Genomic DNA, 22,527 nt, shown 5'->3' on the forward strand with positions numbered 1-22,527 from the left:
GCAAGATTACACTACCAGAAGGTGTGATGGTGTACAGAATGTACAGAATGAAGAATGGCAACATAGCATTCAGTGATGAGCGTAATAAATGCATTAAAGAATGTGATATGAATGGTCATGTGATCAAATACATTGGTAAGGGTGTATTGATGGATCCATGTGGTATTCACATAAATGAGGCAACTAATGTTATATATGTAGCAGATAGGAGACATGGATATGTGTTCATATTTGACATTAATAGTGGTAAGCAGTTGAAGAAGATAGGATCACAAAACGATAATAGATACACTGATGTTGCACTAACTAAAAATGGTAAAATACTTGTAGCAGATGAAGGACAGTGTCAAGTATTATTGTATGATGATGAGGACCTGTCACTGAAAGTATTCATCAATGAAGGATTTAAAGATGGTAAGGTGTGGTGCCCACGTGGAGTTGTAGTTGATGAGGATGATAATATCATCATAGCAAGTAAGATGTAGTAAAAACAAACTACAACTATTCAGTAGTGATGGTCAATTCATCAAAAGAATTGATAAACAAGAAGATGGAATTAGTGTACCACATCAGTTATGTATCATTTCTCATAACCCATGTATGGTTGCTGTAGCAATTTGGGGCGACAACAAAATTAAAATATTTAATTATTAATGTATAAAATATATCATTACATTAAAGAAACAAAGTTGAATGAAAGATCCAAATTATCTATTAGTTTATTTATTCATTTATTGTCTTAATTCCACAAAGCTCAACATTTAAAAACAATGTTCAAATAAATTGGAAAAATTTGTTTAAAATAAAACCCAAAATAACAAATATCTATTTTTTTAATTTTATGATGTGAAACTTATGATGGTTGAATGACTTGTATTTTCTAACTTTAATTTCATTTGAACTATTGTATTAAATACTATAATTGTGTCATCAAAAGTAAATGTTTTTTTTTTTTTTAGTTTTGTAAATGTTAAGACTGTTGTAGAAATATTGTAAAATCTAAGTAAACACAAACAAGATGAAATCATCTAAAATTTGAGGATAATAAGTCGCACTGTTAGTAGGCATTTGAAGGGACAAGACATTGTGTATACAACTTGTTTGAGCAGCTTTAATCTCATCTTTCATTTGAACAACAGTTATCAACAAATACATGCACATGTTTTGGGAAGCACTTCCCATAATCATTGTAAAGCTATATTACATGGTGCGTTTTTTTTACTAATTTTCACCAGTATTTAAATGGTATTTTTAGACTAAACCTAACTTGAATTATTGTATACATGTTACACAAGTTACAGGAGAGAGAGTACTGACTTCAATATTCAAACATCAGCATAGAAAGTCAAACTACAACAATTTAGTAGGGAAGGACATTTTAACAAAAATAATAATAGTTCATTCTTATATAGCACATACAAGCATTATTACCTCAGTCATTTTTGGGATCAAACACATATAGAAACATACTCCCATAATAATGCAGCTAATAATCAGCGCAAAGTTGTGTCTTGATCTAACCGGTGCCCATTTTATACACCTGGGTGGTGAGAGGCAAATATCAGTAAAGTGTTTTGCCTAAGGATACAAGCAATGTGGCGAGAGTTGGATTCAAACCACGATCAGTATTCCAACACACTGAGCCACACACCCTCACGAAAAAAGTGGTGGGGGGGGGGGTGGGGTGGGTTTCTTCTATATTAGTTTATGTTGTTAATTTTAAGACCTTTGTTTGAAAAGGGGAAATAAAAATATATGCCAATACACAATCAAGTTGACACTTTTCCTGTGGAAGGGGGGGGGGGGGGCCAACCCGGGCCCCACTTGAATCTTGTTGAAATTTCATTGATTATTATGAGTGACAATAAAGTGCTTGAATAAATACTTCAGTTGTGTTTTGCAATACTGATTTTGAAGGCGTAACTCCCTTGTTCAAATAGATGAATGCTATGATAACACGATCACAGGTTTCAAAGTGCAAAAACCAACTTTATACAATTACTGTAAACGATTGGTTTTAATTCCTGAAACTATCATTTGAGCTGGGAAATTATAAGGTATTTACCATAAACAATTATATTACATTTATTTAGTTGAATTAGTTCAGTGTAGCTGTATATAGTCTCCTATGCAAACAGTTAGTGAAGATACACAATACGAATAGATTCTTGTTGTGTTTAACATGGATTGTTGGCTTGGATACTATCTTATTTTTCCTACAATTAAATGCCAAGCAGAGATGTATTGTACAGGCATCCGATGATCACATGACAAGAAGAAACTAATATAGTAAAATCCAATTGATAATGGGTGGATAAATAAACTGCATTTTTTTTATTCAATAAATTGAACAAATATGTAATTCCTATTAATGTGTAAATTATTAAAAATTAATTCTTTTTGCAGAATGGCTAGCAAGGATTTAAGTTTACTTGGAGATATAGATGAGAAACTAGAATGTTCTATCTGCAATGAAAGACTAGACAACCCAAAATCACTTAGGTGCTTTCATAGTTTCTGTCTAAAGTGTTTGGAAAATTGGGTTCAAACCAATCATGGCAAACTAACATGCCCTATTTGTCGCAAAGGGTATCCAATACCAGTAGGAGGGCTTCAAAAACTTGCCCCAAATACAATTCTCAACAACCTCTTGGAAACCATCAAACAACATGAAGAGAAAGATGAGGCTAAAGGCACTGCCTTGCTGTGCTGCTCTCATGCTAAACCATTAGAAATGTATTGTACAAAATGTAAAGTACCAATATGCATAGAATGCACTGCAATGGAACATGCCGCAGGAGATGGAAAACATGAACTAATTAACATTGTTACAGCATTTAATACGTTTAAGGAAACATCAGAAGACTTAAAGAAAGCTGCCAATGAATCCATAAGAAAAACAGAAAATGTACTTAAAGTAGTCACAAAGAATGCTAAAGAACTAGAAGAAAGTAAAGAGGCAAGTCTCACAGATATTGATAACCAAGTTCAAGAAATGGTACAAGTAATCCAGAAAAAAGGAGAAGAAATGAAGAGGAAAGTTGAAGCAAATTATATGGAGGAAAAGGATGTCAATGATGTACAAATTACAAATTTAACAAAAATCATCTCTGAATTAAACACAAGTGTGAGTTTCCTAAATCAGTTACTAATGAGTGAGCCAGCAACTGCTATGAAATCAAGTGCAAGTGTATTAAATACACTGATGGATGAAATTAATAAATCTCAAGAAATCAAGCAAAAGGACAGCAGACAAATTAACTTTATCAGAAACAAACAGCCAATTGATTTATTGAAAGAAAATGACATTGGAAATGTTGTATTCACACCACTTACTATCAAAAAGGGTATGCCAATTGGAGTAGCAAAGTGTGATGATGATTGCTTGCTGGTTTCATTTCTCACAAGTAAAATTCACAAGTACACACTATCAGGAGAATGTATAAGCAAGATTACACTACCAAAAGGTGTGGAAGTTAACAGAATGTACAAAATGAAGAATGGCAACATAGCATTCAGTGATGTTGGTAATGAATGCATTCAAGTATGTGATATGAATGGTCATGTGATCAAGTGCATTGGTAAGGGTGTATTGAAGAATCTACGTGGTATTCACATAGATGAGGCAACAAATGTTATATATGTAGCAGATTGGAGAAATGGATGTGTGCTGTTTGACATTAATAGTGGTGAGCAGTTGAAGAAGATAGGAACACAAAATGAAGAAAACGGTTACATTGATGTTGCACTTACAAAAACTGGTAAAGTACTTGTAGCAGATAAAAGACAGCATCAAGTATTATTGTATGATGACAATGACAAGTCACTGAAAGTACTCATCAATAGAAGATATGGAGATGGTAAGGTGAGGTGCCCACGTGGAGTTGTAGTTGATGAGGATGATAACATCATTATAGCAAGTGAACAAAAACTACAACTATTCAGTAGTGATGGACATTTTATCAAAATAATTGATCAACAAGAAGATGAAATGAGTGTACCATTTCAGTTATGTATCATTTCTCATAACCCATGTATAGTTGCTGTAGCATACTTCCTTATCAACACAATTAAAATATTTAATTATTAATGTAGAAAATACATCATTGCATTAAAGAAACAAAGGTGGATGAAAGATCAATTAAATTAAATCAATATTATCTATTAATTAATTTATTAATTTATTGTCCTATACACAATTCTTAAAATGTAAAAATACTCTTCAAATAAATTGGAATAAAAATAAAACTTAAAATATCCAAAATTTATTTTTTAAATTTCTTATGAGATAAAACTTTTGATGGTTGAATTGAATGCTTTGTATTTTCTAACTTGAAGATCATTTGAACTAATATTATAATTATGTTATAAAAAATAAATGTTTTTTTTTGTGTATATATTTAGAATAAGCCCAATTTAAATTATTGTATACAGTATATAATATGTAGACTTGTAGGCAAAGGCATATTTTGTTTTTCTAGTTTTAAATCATTAAATACAACAATATTCTTATTTCATCAAGTAAGCATAGATGTCTATGGTAATGGAAGTAGATTGTACTTTAATAAAGTGATCACATACTGTATATAGTAATCTTTACTACTAGTAATATCAATTGTTTTAAAGCAAATGTATAATTAAAACATTTTAAAATGATGTTTTTTGCATACAGGTCTAATTGAATGATTTATTATGTGATCATTTAGAATAAAATGATCACCTATTGTTATTGTATGAAATCTTATTATTTGTTACTTTCTGTACAGATTTTGTGTGTCAATTATCTCAAAAAGTTGAATGGCAATGGTCACAAGAATTTCACAATGTCTTTCTAATACTTTAACTTAGTCCTAAAAAGCTTTTCAGCGCGATCACTCATCCCTGACGTCATTTATACGCCAGTTTGTGAAATCGCATTATCAATCATATCTCCATAATTCATTATCACATATTAATGAAATTCCCTACACGTAAACTTCAGGTCAAGGGTAAAAATATTAGCAAATAAAAACACACCCGTACATAGGTTCATGCGCGTAAAATTGCGCGTTAAAAGTTAAAAATGTGAAAAATCATTTCTAATCAATTTCTTTCTCAATTTCATGTCATTTTAAGCATGTCAAAAATTCCCACGCGCACGCAAATTTTTTCGCGCGCGGCACGCATGTAGCGTTAAAAACATATTTTTTCACTTGATTTATGTTTTTTCAGTCGTATTTTCATATTTTGCGTCATAGTTCATGACATTTAAAAGAGCGCGCATCCATATTATGCGTATCCAAATTTCTTCAACACGTTAATATGTTGTTGCTCAAATAATTTCCTTCCAAAATTGCTATCTACGTGTTTCATTTTGATGACATCATCATTTATAAAATTTGGAATAAAGGAGGGTCCCGTTATTTTCACCTATTCTGCACTGTATTTAGTATGTATGTTACACTGTATATAGATATACAGTATCGGGTACAGTATATACTGTACATATTGTATATGGCATATAATACTAAATAGGCACAATTCAGCACTATAAGCGTATAATAGGATGGCATACATCAACATTTTCCGATCGTATGTTAACGTACGTGGAGTTTTTAAAAAAATTAATTTCAGTAAAATGATAAAAATGATCACCTATAATTCGTCAAAGTGACGAATTAAATTCTAGTTTAACTCTTGTATTTTTAGAGTAATACCCTTTCACATTTGCAAAATGTAACAACTTGTAACCAGGTTTGCACATATTGTGAAAAAGGCCTGTTCTTTTCTTCCGAGATACGTGTGTGGCTCTGAAAATTAACAGACTAATCACAGTACTCTAATAATTAAATAGCGCGCTCAGCTATGCAATGACAATACTTTCTCTTGAGATTTCTCCAGGTTCGCATACAGTATGCGTGTAATAAATCGGGTATCAAACCTGGTTACAACTTTCAATAATTTACGCAGATGTAAAAAGGGTATAATACTACTGTACTTTGCATATATTTTATTGAATTATCGGTTTAAACTTTTTGCCTGTATAATTGTTTATCAGAGTCCGATGATATATATCATATACCGACACCTTTCAATTCACTGCATTTGATTTGGATAATCGCCAGTCTATAGTTATTGCCTTACCCCGAACTACACCCCATCATAACAAAGATAAGAACAATTGTTTTTGTGAGATAGATTAAAAATCAATGAGGCATGAACCAGCTTGTAATAACAGGGACTTTATATGCAACAGGATGGTAGACAAATGATGACGGTAGATGAAAGGCTACGGTAATTTATACAAATTATTAATCTGCGCATAAGCACAGTATACTGAGTTTACTCCATTCTGTTTAAAATCGTAACGGTATTTTGGTCAACTTTATATATATATTAAAATTTTAGTTGTAAAATTAACTTAAACATCATATTTTATGTACATGTATACTGATTCTTCTAGATTCATTAAAAAATACGGTAAGCATCCCCGTATGCCTTTTTTATGGTTTTAATTAGGTTTTTAGTTCATCCTTTGATTTTACAGAATCAAACATTTTCTTTGTTTCATTTTTTTTTTTCTCAATCAACAACATTTATTTGTAGTAGTGATTCTATCGATCAATTTTTTTGCTTTGTTTTCTTCAATGTTTTTCAATCGTTTAGAAACTGCATTTTTTTTCTTATTAATATACGTCGCAATAAACTACAATCTTTCAAGGTATTGCACAAGTTTAATTAACAACTTAACTCAGATCTATCAACAGTGAGCCTTGAAAATTAATTGTCTTGTACATAATTAGGTCTATCAATATTTGTCATACCAATTGTCTGTACTGTATTGTTTGTACAGTTGCTGTTACAAATTTACTCATTGACACATTAGGATCATTATTAGGTAATCATTTAGAATAAAATGATCACCTATTGTTATTGTATGAAATCTTTATTCTTTCTGTACACTATTTTGTGTAACAATTATCTCAAAAAGTTGAATGTCAATGATCACAAAATTTTCACAATATCTTTTAAATACTGTAACTTAATCATAATAAGCTTTTCAGCGTGATCACTGATCCGTGACGTCATTTATACGCCATTTTGTGAAATTACATTATCAATCATATCTCCATAACTTGTCATAAAATATTAATGAAAATCAATGAAAATTAAGTTTTGATCAATTTAGAGCATGAATTAGGCCATTTGCACGTTTTAAAAAATTACTGCGCAAAAACACGTTTTTGCACGCGCTGTACTTAAAAAGTGTAAAAAATACGATTTTTTGTACAAATCGCATTCTACTCACCATCCTTAGTACATTTACCAAATTTGAGTTTGTTCCGACTTAAAATAACGCTATACGAGGAGGTTAAAAATGACAAAATGCGCACATTAATTGCATAAAAGTCGCTGAAAATGGTGAAAAATAAGGCATTTTTAAAATGAAAATAATTCTTCAGAATGCACGATGACCCTCAATTTTTTTAACTTATTCTGGAAGCCATTGAGTTGTAGATATGAATTCATGTACACATTTCACGTACAAAATGTTGTGACGTCACCAAATGGCCAGTTGAATTTAAAATTAAGTGTTTTTTCTCTTTCGTCATAATTTATCACATTCAATAGAACGCATCTCTGTTATTGGTGCCCGATTTTCGCTCCAATTTTAGTATGTGATTGCACAATTAATTGAATTTCTCATGACTCATGCCACTATTTTTATTTTTATGACATCATCACGCGTAAAAACTTGAATAACGTAGGTCGTGTAATTTCACCTTCGCCGTAAATTTGAATATCTTACAGCTCTTCATAATTGAAGGTTACCTTGATAATTATAATTTATTATGGAAGCTGATGAAATGTAGATATGAATTCATATAAAAATCAAGCCTATCTGATGTTATGACGTTAACATATGGCCAGTTGAAGTTTAAAAGTAGTTTTTTCATCTTTTTTGTCAAAGTTATACAAATTTCAAAGAGCGCGCACAGCGTTTCTACGTGCCAAATTCTCTTCCAATTCTTATATTTATTTTCTCAATTCATTATCTTTTGAAATTGTCATCTTCGAGTTTATTTTGATAATTCCATCATACCAAAAAATTAGAACAATTCGTCAAAGTGACGAATTAAATTCTAGTTAATATTAATATTCATTTTACAAAGTTTTTTTTTATTTGATTACAATATCTATCACATGATTCCTGATTTAATAACAATAAACAATTAAGCTTGGTTGTATATTTACTTTTAGAGACTAAAGAAGGCTAAACACCATTTTGGATGATAATTACCGAGGATAAGTATTGCCTTTAAATAAGATTGGGCAGCAGAAGGAACTTAAATTAAACTTTACAGGCTATGTAGGAGCTACTAATTCCTTAGTAGAAGAACTGGAGCCTTGGAACTGTATTTTTAAGGGTACAAAAATAAAATTGTTTACCAAAAAAATGCCTTAAGATCTGCTTGTTTAATGGCAATGTTCACCAGCTGTTGACGACCAAGAAGAGTCTGCATCGTTGATAACCTTGATAACAGCTTCATAAAGGCTACAAACTCATCGCCGGTCACATCATGTAAAATAAAAAAAAAAATAGTAAAGACAGAAACATTAACATTTGAGCAACTACATTGCACCCCTTTGAGTTAAAATAGGAACTTACTTCTTTTAATTTTTCAATGATCTGTTCTTCTTCTTTTGTTATTAAATTTGGTTCCAAAGATTTAACCTTTGTGCTCAAGAACTTAATGACACAATCACGAACAAGATCTTCTTCCGATTGAATTTGGGCAAATCCTCCTAAAGCACCTGCTCAAAATCATAACATTTATTATAAAATATTAATATTTAAACCAATAGATGCACACATCATCTAATTTCAACTACCACCACCATGTGCATTTGTTTGTGTTCATTTCAAGTCCGTAAGCAGCTGTAGTTTTATTATACCAATGAAGATGTGTTACACGTGTCAAAAATTCAAGATATGTGCTGTAAATTTGTTTGGAACAATGTTGTTATATCAGCCATAAATGTTTGTCAATTTTTACTGCAGAAACCAGAACAAATTATTTTCTGGATCATGTACACAGACATTTAGATATTAAACCTTATTCAAATGTAATACTTAATTTTAGTGATATGAGGGTCATCTCCTATTTTACAAAGAGTGAGGATTGTAAGCATAAGCCAGCCATGAGTTTCACAGAAATCACAATGTTATTTAAGTTCCTAATTTTAAATTTTTTAAGCACAATGGTATTCTTAGAATAGAAACTAAAATAAAATGAACCATAAATAATATTGAGTTTAAAATGTTCTGATTATGCTGACCAAAGTTAATAAAAAGGCTACATTCATAAACCAATAAAACTGAACTATGTTATCGACTTTATTTTCAAATCACCAAAACATAAAAAGGAATTATCACAAATAATTAAGAACAATTATTACATTATCGAGCATTACATTAAGTGTTTACTCATTGCAAAAAACATGAAAACCAAAAAAAAACTATGTTGCTTGCGTGAAGTACTATTATCATACAGACTTGAATATAAGCCCACCCCATGAATAAGGTTTCGCGTGGGGAACCCTTCTGTAGAAGCTACCTCCAAACTTACCTTTCAACAAAATAGAATTCCATCACCTCTTAAAGCGAAAACTCAGGATAAATAAAAAAAGTTAAATATAAACTATAAATTCTGAATAAAATAATGTTTCTCATTTTGCTGTTTCCAAAAACAAAGTTCTAAGGTTAAAAAAAACTAAAGCTACTAACAAATAATTCACTTACCGCCATACTTGTTTTCTTTAGTGTATCTTCATGTGCAATATAAACAATGAAAAATAATCTTACACAATTTGAGTTATATCTCCCTCTTCGAGGAGAAAGGCTATCGTAAGCTTGGCACGCAATAAAACACTACACTTTAGTATCAGGTGCTGGGATTTCCTTGCATCTACTTACTAGAATCAGCAATGATGACAATGATTTTAATATACTTACCATACTTTGTAACAGTACAGTATAATTGTTGAAAATTTATAATGAAAAATGGTACTGTACTTACCTATGTCATAGGTCAACTATTATGCAAATGAGACTTACTCCATGAACATCTAGCTAGCTAGCTCTATGCTTGCTTACAAACAAATCAGTTGTTTGACTGCAAAAATGATTACAAGGTGCAGATTTCTGTCTACTAAAGATAGTAGTATTATCGATAATAATAACCAGCTTTAAAGCAAGTCTACCTTTAAAATTATTACATAATAGTTGAGGTCACCTAAATAGAACTCCACGAAATAACTCCATGACATATACCTGCTTGTTGTTCAGCATAATACTTCAATGTACAGTGTATTTCACACATGTACAACCAACATATAAAGTGTAGCTATACTTACCATTGTGTGGCAAAGATGCAATCTGTTGTTACTGTAATACATGATGTCATCATATTACATGTTAAGTCTATTACTTCAGGTTATCTAAACATGGTACATTTCATACAATATAAATATCTCAAATATGTTGTTAAATATTTATGAACAACTTGACACAAAGAAATATTATTTGCACACAATATAATTTGTTCCTGTGATCTTGTAGGATGAAAGCAAAGTCAATTAATGATTCATATTTCGAATATAATATCCACTGTGTATCAAATATGTATGTTGTTAAATGTTTTACCATTGTCTGTACAATTAGTTTACTTTGTGTCTAGTTGATCAAATCAGAGTCTCACAACCAACATCGTACTCACAATTACGAGTCAGAATGGAATATTATGATCACCGAGTCGACGCTGGATCCAATCACGTCCAAAACACTTGGCTGGATCTAAAGTGGTATTGTGATTTTACACAGGAGTTGATGTTGATAGGAGAACAGCCCATCTTTTATACATTCTATCATTTTTGTTGTTTGTTTACAGTATGTGATGTGTTTCAAAACTAGCATGCTTTTCAAACATGTCTAAGCTAGCGTAAGGATACCTAAATCTATAAATTGTGTATAACAATAGTATGTATAACAATAGTATGTATACATTTGTGTTTGCAACACAGTCTAGTAAAAGTATTGGCAGTACTAAAGTAGTTCCTTAAAAAAACTAAATTCTCAACAATCTACCAGTAACATAGGTGAACATTTTAACACTTTGTACATACAAATAAAAAATTAATTGAAATACTGAAATGTTTTGGTAAATTGATTCAGTATAAAAACATCAGCTTGTAAATGATATAGCAAAATCAAAGCAACATTGCAAACTCATGTGGAAACATGGTTTGTTAAAAATGTCGGCTGATTGTCAACATTTTAATTACAAAACCATAACAATTCAAATAATTGTTATTACCTTATTTACAATTGGTTAACTAAAGAGAATCGATTTATTTTTACATTATTTTCTGGGTAATAACACTATTAACAATAATCAAGGATACTGTATTCAATTTTAGAAAAGGCAATAAAAAAAGTATTATTACTTTACATAAAAATAAGACAACTAACAACTGAATATCGTTACTTATCAGGAGAACCAGATAACAATCATTTTTTACTGGAAATACCAAAATCTATTTTAGGTTTTTAAGAAGTTACCAATCTGAAGGTTGACTTTATAAAAATCTGTCAATTGTATTACTGTGAACTTTGACCTACAGAGTGACTGGCAATAGTAGGATCTGGAAATATTCTCATAACACTGATTGTTGCGACATTCAAAAACGATTTCCACGGCCACGTCCTTTTGACCATCCACGACCCCGGAATCCACCTCGACGTTGCTGTCCTGTAAAACAATGTAAAATAAGTTAAATAGATGTTAACAGGAAACATAGATTAATCTATAAAGCTCTGTCTACACAATCAAATTTGCCCATATATGGACTTGATGATGCCATATCACTACCATATTTGGGCATATCACCACCATATTTGGGCACGTCACACTTTTTTTGTCAAATAGTATGATAGTGTGCACAGAGCTTTAGAGTAAACCAATTTTAGAAAAGATTTATTTACCACCTCCAGTGAAATTATTTCCGTAATTTGCATCTCCTCCGCTCGGGGCATTACCAGCTTTTGCGCTATAGCGCCCTCCAGGTGGATGGTACACTCCACGAGCTCCTCGCTGTTTATTACCACCGCCTACTGTTGCTTTTTTAGCAGGTCCTGACTCAGAAAATGTGATTGGGGTGATGTTACCTCTCTTTACACTAGAGTAAAGAAAACACAAAATAAAATTGAATTTAAATATATATAAAAGTCTTTCAATTATGTGTGACCAAATCTTTGTCTACACTATCAAACTTTATGTGACAAAACAAAAATGTGATGTGCATATGTCCATATATAGATATGATGATGTCATATCAGTACCATATTTATGGGCACATCACATATTTTTGTCACATAAAGTTTTATAATTTAGACAGAGCTTAAACAATGAGATACAATTTGTTCACATATTGTCATGCAAATGTTTCCTTATAACACATGTGAAAGTACCAAAAAAAGTTAATATATTATTATTTCATATTAGGCAATTATATTCACATACCTTTGTTGTTGTTGTGTTTGTTCTATTGTAGCTTTCTGGATTGGTTTCCATGACAATGTAATGATGCATCCGTAGCCTGGTGGGTTACGGAACAAGTCCTAGTGTAAACAAAATAATGAATATTTAGTGTTTTATCCTTTATTTAACAAAAAAACATGGAGAGGCTGTATCTGCCCCTCTTATTTATAAAGAAAACCACTTAAAACAATATGATAGAGTCAAGAATCACAATGTTTGGATGCTTCAATATGTCAGAGTATCATACGTGACAATGCTGTTGGTAATGCAAAGATCACAAAATGCACAATGAGCGTGCCATACCTTAATTAAAGCATTGATATTGGTTGTTATCTTAAGAGCGACAACTTTGATCTTATTCTCGTCAGATTTCAATACATCTCCTGTTTTATCTCGCAGGTCTGCCCTCAGTTGTTTCATGCAAACTTGGTTACCACGTGCAAAATACTGTAATCTGTAAAAACAATAACAAAATTTAATTTAATGATTTATTAATATCTTTTTTTAAAATTTTTAAATTAGGCAATTTCAATGTCCCATAATTGGAAGGGAAAAACAAATTTTGTTACTGTAATCCTATTAAAAAATAAATTGTTTTTTTGTTTTATTCAATCAATAATTAGAAAAATAAAACCCTTTTGGATCAATATGCAAACAAATAATATGCATTCATTCTGAAGTACTGCAAAATTTAATTCTGTCCACGTACCTTAGACGGAAGTCTTTCAAACGATCAAGATTTTCTTCAGCAGTGAAGAAGTCTGGACACTTCTTACCCATCTGGTGAAGAGTGTACATTAAACATTCTACGATTGAAAATTGTAATTTAGGTTCATCGCTATCTTTTCCGTTCTCTCCTTCCTCAACTTCAGCTGGTGGAAGCGGCATATACTCCTAGAAAATATATTATTTAATAATTTTGAATGAAGCAGAAGATACAAAGTTTCTTCGACCAGAAAAATACTAGATCTCTTCTTCTGTCTTCCCTGATAAAACTTTTGTATGGAAAACAAACTGCTACTGTATACAAGCTCTTAAGCTCTGTCTAAACTATCAAACTTTATGTGATAAAACAATGTAATGTGCCCAGATATGGACATCATGATGTCATATCACATATTTAGGTACATATCACTACCATATTTAGGCATATCACTACCATATTTGGGCACATCACACTATTTTGTCACATAAAGTTTGATAGTGTAGACAGAGCTTTAATCAAGATTGTTACAGGGAGGTTTGTTTTTGGCTAAGGGCTTGGCATGCAATGAAAATGATCAACATACTACACAACAACTACCTACAGTACACCTATCTTTATTGAACAGGACATTCTATAATTTTGTAAAATATTTTAAATCATTTAAAAGATGAACATCATTCTTACCAGCAATGCATTGTGAACCGTCTCTAAGCACCCTCTGTCTTCGTAATCTCCACAGTGTGTAGACATCTCAGCTAATAACTTTAATACTTCCAACTTTACGTTTGTACCTTCTGGTCCCGCAAGCTCACTGAGGAACGGGACGACATGGTTGGAAATGTGTTCTATAAACTTTGTTGAATGCACATTTTTCTAGAAAAAAAAAGAAGAATATTTGTTAGAAAAAAAGTTTTAGCATTAAATGGTAAAAAAGTGATAATTTGTGAATAGGCCACTCTTGTAGGTAGATCAACTTTCGTATGCACTTTCAGGTCAAAAGAATTTGACTTTAAGGTTGACTTGGTTTAGGGTGGTCAAACAATGCATACATTCATGTACAGTCTAATGGGACATTTTAGTAAAAAATGACCTTTGACTCGCACCAAAGGCATGTTATATCCAAATACGTTCACACATACGGTGTAAGTAGCATGGCTTAAGTTAATCCATGGATTAAAATGCCAAGGTGTTTACACGTACGGCGTTTGTTATGGGGTAAAATACATAAGTCCAAGTACTGTTTAAGTTTTAAAAGTAATAACCCAGGGTCCCTTTTTAGATTTTGAAGGCCATCTTTTTTTGTTTAACCATTTCATAAAATACGGCCATCTTAATTATAGTGAGGGTTTGATTTCCATTTCATGCGTTGAATTCTTTCCCAAAAGTCACTCTGCTTTTAGACATTATTTACTTTTAATTTCACTCTAACCAATTCATGCGCTTTCAGATTGAAGATTTACAGTATATATAAATTTACAATACATATAGTAAAAAACATGAAGTAATTGGTAAATATCTTGAAATAAGGTAAAAATTATTCAAACATCGCTGTAGTTTAGTTCCTTGACATTAGTTAAGATGGGGTATGTAGCTGTCGTTAATAACGACAAAGACGTGGCGTGGTGAGTTGCGTTAATAATAATAATAATAATACCTAGTTCACATGTAAAGGCAAGGTGCAAGCCAGCTTTACACTGTACGTATGAACCCCTATGAAGATTTTTGATATATTATGTACTCATATAGTATAAGGCCTGAGTATTGCTTCAAGGAACAATTATAATCACATTAAACTTTTTAAAACCATTGATAAACAAACCATGGTGCTTCTTTGTGATTCAGTTCACTGATTCAGTTCAGTCTTTCCTGATTTCACAATATTCACATCTAGTTTAGAAGACAGCTCATATTAATGTGACATTTTAAGGTGGAAAAAACCACTTTATTTAATTACTGGAATAACATTTTGTTTAAAATTTGAGCTGCACAAGTACAAGGTATTTAACATATAAATTGCTTTTTTAAGTGGATTTAATCTATAATCTATACAAACAGCCAATGATAATATTGATAGATTTAGGTGATGGGCTGGAGTAAATCATTATTAATATATATATATACAATTATAACTCCTATTGCAGAATGGCTAGCAACGAATTAAGTCTACTTGGAGATATAGATGATAAAGTTCTAGAATGTTCTATCTGTAATGAAAGGCTAGAAGACCCAAAATCACTTAGCTGCCTTCATACCTTCTGTCTGAAGTGTTTGGGGAATTGGGTTCAAACCAATCGTGGCAAGCTAAAATGCCCTATTTGTCGGAAAAAGTATCCCATACCAAAAGGAGGGCTTGAAAAACTTGCCCCATAAACACAATTCTAAACAACCTCTTGGAAACCATCAAACAGCATGAAGTGAAAGATGAGGCCAAAGGCACTGCCTCTCTGTGCGCATCTCATGCTAAACCATTAGAAATGTATTGCACAAAATGTAAAGTACCAATATGCATAGAATGCACTGCAATGGAACATGCCGCAGGAGATGGAAAACATGAACTAATTAACATTGTAACAGCATTTAATACGTTTAAGGAAACCTCAGAAGACTTGAAGAAAGCTGCCAATGAATCCATAAAAAAAACAGAAAATGTACTTAAAGTAGTCACAAAGAATTCTAAAGAACTAGAAGAAAGTAAAGAGGCAAGTCTTACAGATATTGATAACCAAGTTCAAGAAATGGTACAAGTAATCCACAAAAAAAGGAGAAGAAATGAGAAAAAAGGTTGAAACAAATTATGTGGAGGAAAAGAAAGTTAATGACGTACAAATTACAAATTTAACAAAAATCATTTCTGAATTAAACACAAGGGTGAGTTTCCTAAATCAGTTACTAATGAGTGAGCCAGCAATTGCTATGAGATCAAGTGAGATTGTATTAAATACACTGATGGATGAAATTAATAAATCTGAAGAAATCAAGCAAAAGGACAGCAAACAAATTAAATTTATCAGAAACAAACAACCAATTGATTTACTGAAAGAAAATGACATTGGAAATGTTATATTCAAACCATTTACTATCGAAGTAGAGGGTAAGCCTACAGGAGTAGCAAAATGTGAGGATGATTGCTTCCTGGTTTCATTTCTCACAAATAAAATTCACAAGTACAACCAATCAGGAAAATGTACAAGCAAGATTACACTACCAGAAGGTGTGGAAGTTAACAGAATGTACAAAATGAAGAATGGCAACATAGCATTCAGTGATTATAGCATTACTACATGCATTCAAGTATGTGATATGAATGGTCATGTGATCAAATCCATTGGTAAGGGTGTATTGATGGATCCATATGGTATTCACATAGATGAGGCAGCTAATGTTATATATGTAGCAGATTGGGACATAGGATGTGTGTTCATGTTTGACATTAATAGTGGTAAGCAGTTGAAGAAGATAGGATCACAAAATGAAGAACATGAATACACTAGTGTTGCACTTACAAAAACTGGTAAAGTACTTGTAGCAGATAGAGGGCAGCATCAAGTATTATTGTATGATGACAAGGACAAGTCAATGAAAGTACTCATCAATGAAGGGTGGGAAGATGGTAAGGTGATGGGACCAAGTGGAGTTGTAGTTGATGAGGAGGATGATAACATCATCGTAGCAAGTATTGAAAAACTACAACTATTCAGTAGTGATGGACATTTTATCAAAAGAATTGATAAACAAGAAGATGGAATTAGTTATCCACGTCAGTTATGTATCATTTCATATAACCCATGTATGATTGCTTTAGCAAATTACGATGACAGCACAATCCAAACATTCAATTATTGATGTATAAAATATATCATTACATTAAAGAAACACAGTTGAATGAAAGATCAAGTACATTAAAAATTATCTATTAATTAGTTTATTACACTAACATTTAAAAACAATCTTCAAATAAATGGGAAATTTTAAAATAAAGCTGAAAATAACCAATATCTATTCATATGAGGCGAAACTTATGATTTTGTATTTTCTAACTTTAATATCATTTGAACTAATGTTATAATTACAGTATGTCATCATTGAAAAATAAATGGATTTTTTTTTTGTGAATATATTTAGTATTTTTAGAATAAGCCTAATTTGAATTATTGTACAGTATATTATAATAATATATGTTACACTTGTAGGCAAAGGCAGTTTTTGTTTTAGTTTTCCTAGTTTTAAATCATTAAATACAACATTATTCTTATTTCATCAAGTAGTCATACTGTAGATACCTATGGTATTTAAATGAAAGTAGATTGTACCTTAATAAAGTGACCACATACTATATATAGTAATCTGTACTACCTAGTATTGAATATAAAGTGATCACATACTATATATAGTAATCTGTACTACCTAGTATAATATAAAGTGATCACATACTGTGTATAGTAATCTGTACTACCTAGTATAATATAAAGTGATCACATACTGTGTATAGTAATCTGTACTACCTAGTATAATATAAAGTGATCACATACTGTATATAGTAATCTGTACTACCTAGTATAATATAAAGTGATCACATACTGTATATAGTAATTTGTACTACCTAGTATAATATAAAGTGATCACATACTGTGTATAGTAATCTGTACTACCTAGTATAATATAAAGTGATCACATACTGTATATAGTAATCTGTACTACCTAGTATAATATAAAGTGATCACATACTGTATATAGTAATCTGTACTGCCTAGTATAATATAAAGTGATCACATACTGTATATAGTAATCTGTACTACCTAGTATAATATAAAGTGATCACATACTGTATATAGTAATCTGTACTACCTAGTATAATATAAAGTGATCACATACTGTATATAGTAATTTGTACTAAAGTAATAGTAATTGTTTTAAAGCAAATGTATAATTAAAGCATTTGAATTGATGTTTTTTGCAAACAGTTCTAATTGAATGATTTATTTAACTTTCATTTCATTTCATTTATTTCAATATCATTATCGCAGCCTTAGCAGAATTACAAAGATATTTACATTTGTTCAATATTAAAATTAGCATAAAAGTATAAAACCAATGATAAAAAAATATAAAAAAGGAGGTAATTTACACAAGAAATACAATACAGGAACATTCAAAAAGTTTAGCTTAAAATATTAAAATAGAAAAAAAAAACACCTAAAAGCATCAATAAAAATCGCAAAGCTGTACTGGGTGATATATACTGATTATTCATTTAGAAGCGAGATAAGGTATGGTATTGCACTTTTTCTATATCTTTCAACTCTGCATTTGGGTTGTTGATACTTTACACGTCTTAGTTTCATGTTACTTACATTCTTCACTGGAAACCATTTTCCAAAATGAATACTTTTTGAACAATTCAGAGCAAACTTATAGCATAGATTACGCCTTCTATCAGATAAAGTGTCTAAAGAAAGATCATTGAGTGCTTGGTCATAACATATGTAGTCATTACACAATATTATTCTGCAAGCCCTTTTTTGGACAGATTCTATCATATCACTTTGTTTCTTAGTTAGACTAGAATGCCATACTGGGACAGCATATTCAACACTTGGTCTTATGTAACTCTTAAATACATCTACAAGATCAAATTTCGGAAGATTGAACTTTCTTAATCTACATAATATATGCAGACGTCTGCTGGCTTTGGATACAATTTCTTTAACATTACGGTCCCATTTGAGGTTAGCTTGAATCCATAAACCTAGTAACTTAGTTTCATTAACGATTTCAATTGTAGCATTACCAATGAAAAGGGGTTCATGTTCATATTGATTTCTTTGAAAGTTGAAATACATAGTTTTACATTTAGTTGGGTTAAGTTTTAGTTTGTTTTCATTAGACCATACATTCAGTAAAGCAACATCATTCTGAATTGAGGAAATTACATCCTTTTTTACTATCTGTCCTATGCACAAATCATCTACATATTTCCAAGTTTTACATGGCGAGTCTTGCATGGCATCATTAATTAGAGCAAGAAAGATCATAGGCCCAAGGAGCGTACCTTGAGGGACCCCCTTGTATTTTTAGAGTAATACCCTTTTCACATCTGCAAAATGTAACAACTTGTAACCAGATTTGCAGAGTGTGAAGAAAATTTTCTGGAAAAGGGCCTTTCCTTTTCTTCCGAGATGTCTCGAGATTTTACTGCGCATGTGTCGCCCTGGAATTTAACTGACCAATCACAGTACACTAATAATTAAATAGCGCCCCGAGCTATGCAATGACAATACTTTCTCTCGAAATTTCTCAGGGTTTGTGTATGAAATTGGGAGATCAAACCTGGTTACAACTTGTAACAATTTATGTAGCTACTTTGCAGATAGACCCGGGTTCAATTCCAGACAACTCCCAGTCCACTCAGCTGTAAATGAGTACCTGATTGAAAATACTAGGGAGAAAAAAGGCGGCGTGGAAAGGAACTGGCCACCCTACCACATAATGCCGAGGCTTAGTACAATGAGCTCCTAACAGCTCATTCCCCTACGTTCAGAGAACACGGGACTCACCTTTACTTTGCATATATTTTATTGAATGATGTGTTTGAACTTGTTGCCTGTTTAATTTCAATTCACTGCCTCTGATTGGATAATCACCAGTCTATAGTTATTGCCATGCCCCAAACTACACCCCTCCGAGAAATTTGCACAGCCCTCTCTATAAACTTTGTATAATCTTTGCAGCTTTTAATGGAGCTATATTTAAATTTGATTGCATGTTGATTGAACTAGTTGTTCAATTAACTAGGTTAATTGAACTTTGACTAGTTTAACCAGGTTAATTTTAAACTATTCATATTATTTAGTTAAAAGAATTGCACTTACTGACAAAAATGGCAGAGCCTGTTTTATACACTGGGTTAACCTTGTCAACACAATCTGGATCAGATGGCTAAAAACAGAACATTAAGTTTATTATAATTTATAAATATAAGTTAATTTATATGAACATTTAATTTACACATTATTATCTATATATTGGAATACAATTGTTATCACAAAGAAAAGAACTCTGTTCTGTTCAAAATCACAACAGTATTTTGGTAAATTTAACGTTCGGTTTGTGACGTCATTTTGAAACTTTTAACAATAAAAAATAGTCAATCAGTAGGCTTAAGTCGTAAATCACCTCTTTAAAAATGTAATACATTTTATAAAGCTAACATTTGCTTATTTGTCTTTGGAATATTGTTTACATACATTTTATCAAATTGAAAATAAAATCAATTGTGACTAAAGAAAGAAGGCTAAACATGATTTTGGATGATAATTACTGAGGATAGGTATTGCCTTTAAATAAGACTGGGTATAAAAAACTTAAATTAAACTTCACAGGCTATGTAGGAGTAACTAATTCCTTCATAATAGAAGAACTGGAGGCTTGGAACTGTATTCCTTTGGATAAAAAATAAAATCTTTTACCACAAAATCTGCTTTAAAATCTGCTTGTTCAATGGCAATGTTCACCAGCTGTTGACAACCAAGAAGAGTCTGCATCGTTGATAAACTTTATAACAGCTTCATAAAGGCTACAACTCATCACCAGTAACATCATGTAAAATCTATAAAAAAAAAAAACAATTAGTGAAGACAGAAACATTAACATTTGAGTAACTACCTTGCACCCCTAGAAGCTAAAACAGGAACTTACTTCTTTTGAATTTTCAATGATCTGTTCTTGAACATCTTTGTTATTATATCTGGTCCCAAAGATTTGACCTTTGTACTCAAGAACTTGATGGCACGATCACGAACAAGATCTTCTCCTGATTGAATTTGGGCAGATAATCCTCCTAAAGCACCTGCTCAAAATCATAAAATTTTTTATAAAATATGAATATTTAAACCAATAGATGCACACATCATCTAATTTCACACAACACCACCATGTGCATTTGTTTGTGTTGATTTCAAGTCCGTAAGCAGATGTAGTTTATTATACTAATGAAGACGTTAAACGTGTCAAAAATTCAAGGTATGTGCTGTAATGTTGTTTAAAAAACACTTTGTTAGGAATAATGTTGTAATATCAGCCATCAACGTTGGTCAATTATTACTGGAGAAACCAGGACAAATTATTTTCTGGATGATGTACAGAGACATTTAGATATTAAACCTTATTCAAATGTAATACTTAATTTTAGTGATATGAGGGTCATCTCCTATTTTACAAAGAGTGAGGATTGTAAGCATAAGCCAGCCATGAGTTTCACAGAAATCACAATTTTATTTAAGTTACTAATTTTAAATCTTTTAAGCACAATGGTATTCTTAGAATAGAAACTAAAATTAAAATGAACCATAAATAATATTTAGTTTAAAATGTTCTGATTATGCTGAACCAAGTTAATAAAAAGGCTACATTCATAAACCAATAAAACTATGTTATCAACTTTATTTTCAAAACACCAAAACATAAAAAGGAATTATCACAAATAATTAAGAACAATTATTACATTATCGAGCATTACATTAAGTGTTACTCATTGCAAAAAACATGAAAACCCAAAAAAAACTATGTTGCTTGCGTGTACAGTACTATTATCATACAGACTTGAATATAAGCCAACCCCATGAATAAGGTTTCGCGTGGGGAACACTTCTGTAGAAGCTACCTCCAAACTTACCTTTCAACAAAATAGAATTCCATCACCTCTTAAAGCGAAAACTCAGGATAAATAAAAAAAGTTAAATATAAACTATAAATTCTGAATAAAATAATATGTTTCTCATTTTGCTCTTTCCAAAAACAAAGTTCTAAGGTTAAAAAAAAACTAAAGCTACTAACAAATAATTCACTTACCGCCATACTTGTTTTCTTTAGTGTATTTTCATGTGCAATATAAACAATGAAAAATAATCTTACACAATTCGAGTTATATCTCACTCTTCGAGAAGAAAGGCTATTGTCAGTTTATCCAGGTAAGCTTGGCACGAAATAAAACACTACACTTTAGTATCAGGTGCTGGGATTTCCTTGCATCTACTTACTAGAATTAGCAATGATGACAATGATTTTAATATACTTACCATGCTTTGTAACAGTACAGTATAATTGTTGAAAATTTATAATGAAAAATGGTACTGTACTTACCTATGTCATAGGTCAACTATTATGCAAATGAGACTTACTCCATGAACATCTAGCCGGCTCTATGCTTGCTTACAAACAAATCAGTTGTTTGACTGCAAAAAT

General features: G+C 31.4%; 1 pseudogene; it reads right to left on the reverse strand.

Moving 5' to 3' along the window:
- Nucleotides 1-11,461: 11,461 nt before the first annotated feature.
- On the reverse strand, nucleotides 11,462-21,434 carry LOC140054841 (apoptosis inhibitor 5-like; annotated as a pseudogene).
- Between the last annotated feature and the right edge of the window lie 1,093 nt (nucleotides 21,435-22,527).

The sequence above is a fragment of the Antedon mediterranea genome, chromosome 7 (genome assembly GCF_964355755.1).
Source record: "Antedon mediterranea chromosome 7, ecAntMedi1.1, whole genome shotgun sequence".
Classification (NCBI taxonomy): domain Eukaryota; kingdom Metazoa; phylum Echinodermata; class Crinoidea; order Comatulida; family Antedonidae; genus Antedon; species Antedon mediterranea.